Source organism: Sceloporus occidentalis, unplaced genomic scaffold (genome assembly GCF_023333645.1).
Source record: "Sceloporus occidentalis isolate IW3139 unplaced genomic scaffold, rSceOcc1.0.p SCAF_36, whole genome shotgun sequence".
Classification (NCBI taxonomy): domain Eukaryota; kingdom Metazoa; phylum Chordata; class Lepidosauria; order Squamata; family Phrynosomatidae; genus Sceloporus; species Sceloporus occidentalis.
This window is the reverse complement of record NW_028317016.1, coordinates 1,770,968-1,777,413: the sequence shown is the minus strand read 5'-3', so window position 1 is coordinate 1,777,413 and position 6,446 is coordinate 1,770,968.

Genomic DNA, 6,446 nt, shown 5'->3' with positions numbered 1-6,446 from the left:
CCGACGGGGATCGTGGTCCGGGCGGAAGGAACCCGCAGCGAGGTAGGTGGTCCCCGCCGGGTCTGACACAGATAATCATTCACTCATTCAGATATTCATTCATACATTGATACTCATTAATTCCCTCATTCAGATACTCATTAATTCCCTCATTCAGATACTCATTTACATATACTCATTCACAAACATTCATTCACTCACTCATTTACATATACTCATTAATTCATTCTTTCATTCAATCTCAAATACTCCATACAGCCTCCCTCACCCCCTTACCTGAGCTAATGATGTACACGCCGCTCGCAGACTTCTGCAGATCTGCACAGGGGAAGCAGACGCACAGCAGGTACGTCACATGGTTCCGTTGGATTCCTGCGTCCTCCTGGCGGTAGAAGAGACGCTGCTCACGCGCGTCTGCCAGGTAAGTAGCGGGCCCGCTGCTAGAGTTGCGGGCCCGGTCGCAGTTGCTGCATTAAGGACGGCCGCATAGGCCCAGTCAGTCCGGTCCTGGCTGGGCCTATTTTAAGGTAGGGGCCTGGAGCTGCAGCTCCATTAGCCCCTAAGTCGATCCGGCCCTGCCGCGGCCTGGGCTGGCCCTGCCCCGGCCCACCGGGCAAATGCTCGGTGCGCCCGATGGCCAGTCCGGGCCTGGTGTGGATATGTTAGTATGTGTGGATGTCTGTTTGCATGTGTGCCAGAACCCTTTGTTTTTTGTTTATTATTAACATTCCCTTGTACTTATGACATGGATTCCAGAAGAAGTTTTGGTCTTGGCAACACATTGCCAAGGGACCATCTTCAAAAAGTGTTATATGCTAGTACAAAACAATCAACATTGACATAGATTTTTTTTTACCTTATTAATGCATAAAACATAGAATTTGACGAGAGATAAGAATCATTCAGCCCATATAGACTGGTGTAAAAACTTGTCATTAATCATCCCAAACATGTAACTGCAGGCAATCTTATAATGGCCCAGCAGATGCAAGTATCAGGAACCACCAGCATTACGGGATCCAGCGTTGGCTTCAGTACTGAGGGTCAGTTACTGAAAAAAGAAATTGGTCCCCCAATTGCTGTAGAATCTTGAAGCAATAAAATATTTGGTCTTTTCTAAATGTTCTTGTTAAGTCTTATCTTTGTTTAAGGATTTCTTTTCGTTTCAGTGAAAGGCACGATAGGAATTTTCAGGAACGTGGTCAAAAAAATCATCCCAGAAATGCATTTTGTGCAGTTAGTACATTTAGCTCTAGAGACATAAGAGTTATATTTAGTACTAACCAGCCAGATACTTTGCAATCACTCCCTTCCCAATGAAACATTAAGGGCGACACTTTTACAACTCTCTTGGCTTGTCTTGAGTTTGTTCACCCCATGCCTTCAAAGCTTATTTGTAAAGACATTAAAGGTTCGGTGTAACAGTGGGACATAACTGTACCAAGCCTGTAGATCTCTTATCTGCTCAAATGCAGATGCCATGGTGTTTTTTTTGGAATTGCATATTGGGCAAAATTCTAAGTTTGGAGCAATTACCAAAACACACATCTTAAAAGCAAATGGGTTATTTTGCCGAATTGCTTGTGATTTAGCCCTTAACAAAAGATCTGTTTATACTCCAAAAAAAATAAATGACATTCCAAAGTGGAACTCTTTTTAATGAATATTATGGCCAATTGCTTATTTAAAACTCAGTTGTGTGTTACAAAGTTTTCAGGCATTATGCACATTTTTAGTGTAGCCAGTGTATGAGACCATACACTGGCTACACTAAATGAGTCTGAGTATGTTAGTGTTTCTGGGTGTGTTGCTTATGTGTGTGTGGATATGTTAGTTGTATGTGACAGTCTGACTGGTAGTGTGTGTTAGTGTTGAGTGCCTGGCTGTGTTTGCGTGAGTCTCTGGATGAGTGTGTTACTATACATTTCTGTGCGAATCTCTGGGTGTGTTTGCGCAAGTGTGAGTGTTTGGGTGTATGCCTTAGTGTGAGTGTCCGTGTGTTAGTGTGGGTGTCTAGGTGTGTTCGTGTGTGTGGGAACGTTAGTGTGTGTGTCGTCCGTCTGTGTGTTAGTGCAAGTGTCTTGGTGTGTGTGTGTTAATGTGGGTATGTTAGTGTGGATCAGGCCCGGACTGGGACAAAAAATAGGCCCGGGCATTTCAGACTGAGCAGCCCATTTTTATGAAAAAACATATATGTACATACATATACATAATACTTGGTCATTCAACATGGGAAGCCTGAAGCCACAATTTACTACAACTAATCCTTAAAAAAAATATTAGAGTAAATAACACAATACCTTATCTTTTCCACTAAATGATTTCAGAGCCTTGAATGTTTTGTCCCCTGAAGTCACTACAAATTCAGGAGGGCATTTTATCTCTGGATAAGTAAAAATTAAATAGTTCCTACTGTAAATTAAGGAAACAGATAAGCAAACACACACACCAGGACAGGCTTTTCCACACCGACACCCAGACACACACACCAGGACAGGCTCTGCCACACCGACACCCAAACACACACCAGGACAGGCTCTGCCACACCGACATCCAAACACACACACACACACCAGGACAGTTAAAAAAAGAAGAAATGGTTCAGCACTCAACTCCCAGGAAGCTGGGAGCTAGCAGGAAAAAAGGGCAAAACAAAAACAGAAAGCATAACAAAAATAGCAACGTTTGGCCGAAACGTTGCTTTTTTGTTTTGCTTTCTTTGAATAAAGTAACCTAAGGATTGGAAGCTGATTTGAGTTCCGTTGCACTCTAAGTAGCATCTCCAGCAAAGTGAATTTTCAATTTATTTTCATACCGTGAAACTCCTTGCCTTTACCCACTTTGTCTAGGCCTCTATACAAATGTGCCTCATTACTAAAATGTCAAGGGTGATTTGTCCCATTGCCTTTGTAAGTACAAAGGAACATTCCAGGTTATATATATATATATATAATAGAATGTGAGTTCTACTGAGTATGTGAAATAAGCATACTTAAGTATGCTCCCTTTTTACAGTACATGATGTCGGGGGAGCAGTCAAATGAGACAGGTTTTATTTTCTTACTCCAATAACTAAAGAATACCTGCATTGACTTGCATGTAGCAAAATGCAAAATGGACTCTAGTATGTAAACAGACATGGGAATAAGTCTGGGTGCTCCTTTAATAAAACCTTTGGCACATCCTAGCAAATAGGCCCTACAAAATATGCAATTCGTAACAATATACAAAAGAAGATTTTTTTTCTCCGAGCAAGCTTAAAAACATAGTGTTCTCTTATCTCAATGTGTTAATATTTTTCAAAAGCTGTCTTATAGTGTGTGCTTGAGCACGCTCTGCACACCTATTCATTCATTGCAGTATTCCATTCACAAACACTTCAGCTCAGAAGTCAGTTAAGTTGTTGTGCAATTTAACACCAATCTATCACCTATCAAGGCAGATTCTGCAAGTAATCAGAGAGCTAGCAGCACAAACCTAAGCATCTAATTACAATAGTACATTTGTTACAAGAAGAGTGTGATTCTGGTCAATGGAAGTCTTGCATCTCTATATAATATTTCGCGAATAAAGGCAAAATAACATTCATATAATTTTATATACATTATTTATCAATGTAAAATTGAATTTAGGTCATAAATAAATAATAATTTATACAATAATATAATTTCTTTTATACCTCCTTTCATATAAATATTGTGCAAATGAGTCTCTGGCAATAAACAGGGGTATTTATTATTGAGTCATTTATTAACAAATGTGTTTGCTTTTTGTTCACTGAATTTCAATATTTTATCATATTACGCCACTTTGTCAGTTTTATTGCTTGCATTATGCAAACTTTTTGTCAGCAAATAACATACTTAGAACTACACTTTCCTTCCCTTTTTGTAGTTGCAACAAATATGAAACTTAGAACTTCCCTTTTTGTACTTGGAGGCACCCGTTATAATATCGTATGAACTCAGTAGTTAAACGGTAGCTGCATTTTCCAGTCTAATACCGCAAGTGATTTTCTTAAAAGGGATTTAGATTTACTGTAAGGGCTGCATTATAGTTATTAGTTGTAGATCAGGGTATAGCTTACTTGGTAGGCTTCAATACTTTGTATCAGCGGACAGTAGGATAGACAGTGTAAGGGGCAGGTTAGGTGGGCTGGTGAGCTTTAAGAAAGAGCTGTCCCATTGTATCTTAAGAATTTCCATGTAAATTGAATGTTTCAGAGCAGTAAGAGCTGGGTATTGTGTTTAGCAGGGCTGCCCACTTGCTTGAGCATAGAATATCATTAACATATACAGTCCTCGAGGTTCAGTAGTGTGGATTGGGCTGAAGAAATCAGACATAGGATGAGGATTGTGACCAGGAATCATTGGAGGTTTTAGTGACCGAGGCTGCTTTAACATTTTTACAGTGTTCATGTTTAGCTGTATTTTTCTTCGGTCTCATTTACTGTACCCACATAAGTTACATATTGTTTTTTCAGGTCAAGAAGGGCTTTCGTTAGAAATTGACTATTAAGAAAATAATAAAATATGGTGAACAGTTTAAAAAAAAAACTTTTTCTTACTTTTATTTGAAAATGCTTTTACTCATCAACAAAACTAATGAAAAAAAACTGCTGAACAGATGTCCTGAGTTTACAAATACCCAGTGTTATTTGAAAGTTATAGGGCAACAAGTACAAGTAGCATTTTGCTATTTTAAAACCATTTTGTTCAAATCTGGTCACTCTGCCCCATGTCCTATTTAGGATATTGTTGAAGCCAACCAATTACATTTACCTCCATCAAACCACAGATCTTACCACCAGCCTTTGTCAAAGTTTATGGTAGATTTTTTTATCACACAAATTGTACTTCAGGTATAAACTTGCACCTCCTTTTCAGGACATCACCCCAATATGTTTTCAGCAACATCTTTTTAGTACAGTAATACCACCCATACATAGGTTGTCGTTGTTTGGTGCCTAAAAGGCCACATTTTAGACATGCAAAATTCAGTTTTTCAAATTGTACTTTTGACATCCGATCATCCTGTGCCCATGTCCTATTTGGGGAACTTTTGAAGCAGGGCAATTCAATGTACCCTATCAAATCATATAATTTCATCAGTTCTACTACCAGCTAGAAGCAACAGAGCCCTTGTACAAAAATGTCCCACAGTGCCCTAGTGTGTCAGAACCACCTTTGTTCTATATAGCTTATGATTGGCTTTGTCCTTAGGCAGCATATAGGTGCCATCCTAAACCCCAAACAGCCTGTCTTTGTTGCCAGCTTGTCAGTGCCCCAACCCGCTTATCTGTGCTATATTTGCCCCAAACAGCTGGTATGTGCCATCATTGCCCTCAAACAGCTTGTCTGTGTCCTCTTTGCCCCTTGCCCCCTTCCAACATACACTGTGGCACACATATGTCAGCACACTTACACAAATGACACACACTTGCTCAAACTCACTTTGGCTTTATTGCTTTTTATAATGAGACTGAATGTATATGTATGTAAATTTTTAATGAGATCTCTCTTTTGTGGTTTGGATTTCAGCTCTGCATCCAGTGTGTGGCTGCACTTCATTAAACAAAAGAGAATCAGCACTGTTGTTCTTATGTGAGTGCCTGTCTGGGGTGTTGTGAGTTGTATTCTTGTGATGTGTTCCAGTTCCGTGGTGTGAGTTGTTTTAGTGTTGATTTGTTCTTGTGTCTGAATTATGCCCATATGTGAGTGCTGTAAGTTGTGAGAGCACTGCGTATTGTCTGAGTGCTACAAGCTCAGCCTCGATTCACTATGTATGTAATTTGTGCACCTTTAGTTTTTCAAGACAGGTAGGGCCTCCTTTTTGCATATTATCTTTAGTTTAGTGCATGAATGAAGTTATCATATGCATTAAAGTGCATGTGTGCTATGCATATATATGTAAATTAAAAAATGGCAATGGAAGAGAGTATGGCAAGAGAGGTATACAGTAGTGAGTATTACAATATGTGTATCTGATCAAGTACAATGTGGAGTTTAGACAGCACCTGTTCATTTATTATTGAGCATCCACATGTATGGAGACAGCATGCTGGTTAGAGCTATCCTGCGTTGCTATTTTTTTCCCTTCTTTTCCACCTGGTAAAGATGTTTAAGTTATAGGGGTAAAGCTACTGCTGCTCAGTTAGAAAGTTGGTGAACAAGGGAGATGGAGAGCAAATTTCTTGTTTGCTTTTTTATAAATCTGTAAGTACTTCCACTGCTTTGCAGAGTATAACCATTTATTTCTTGCTCTCAAAAGCTGTGCTTATGGGAGGATACTAAGGTGGGGTGATAGGTGGAACATGGGTGGGACAATGGGTGGGATAGTGGCATGGAATTGGTATGGGCTGGTGAGAGTGGCATGGGGGCCCAGGCTTTAGCTTTAAGGGGCCCTAAGATTTCTGATACCAACCCTGTTTATGGAAAGTTATCGTT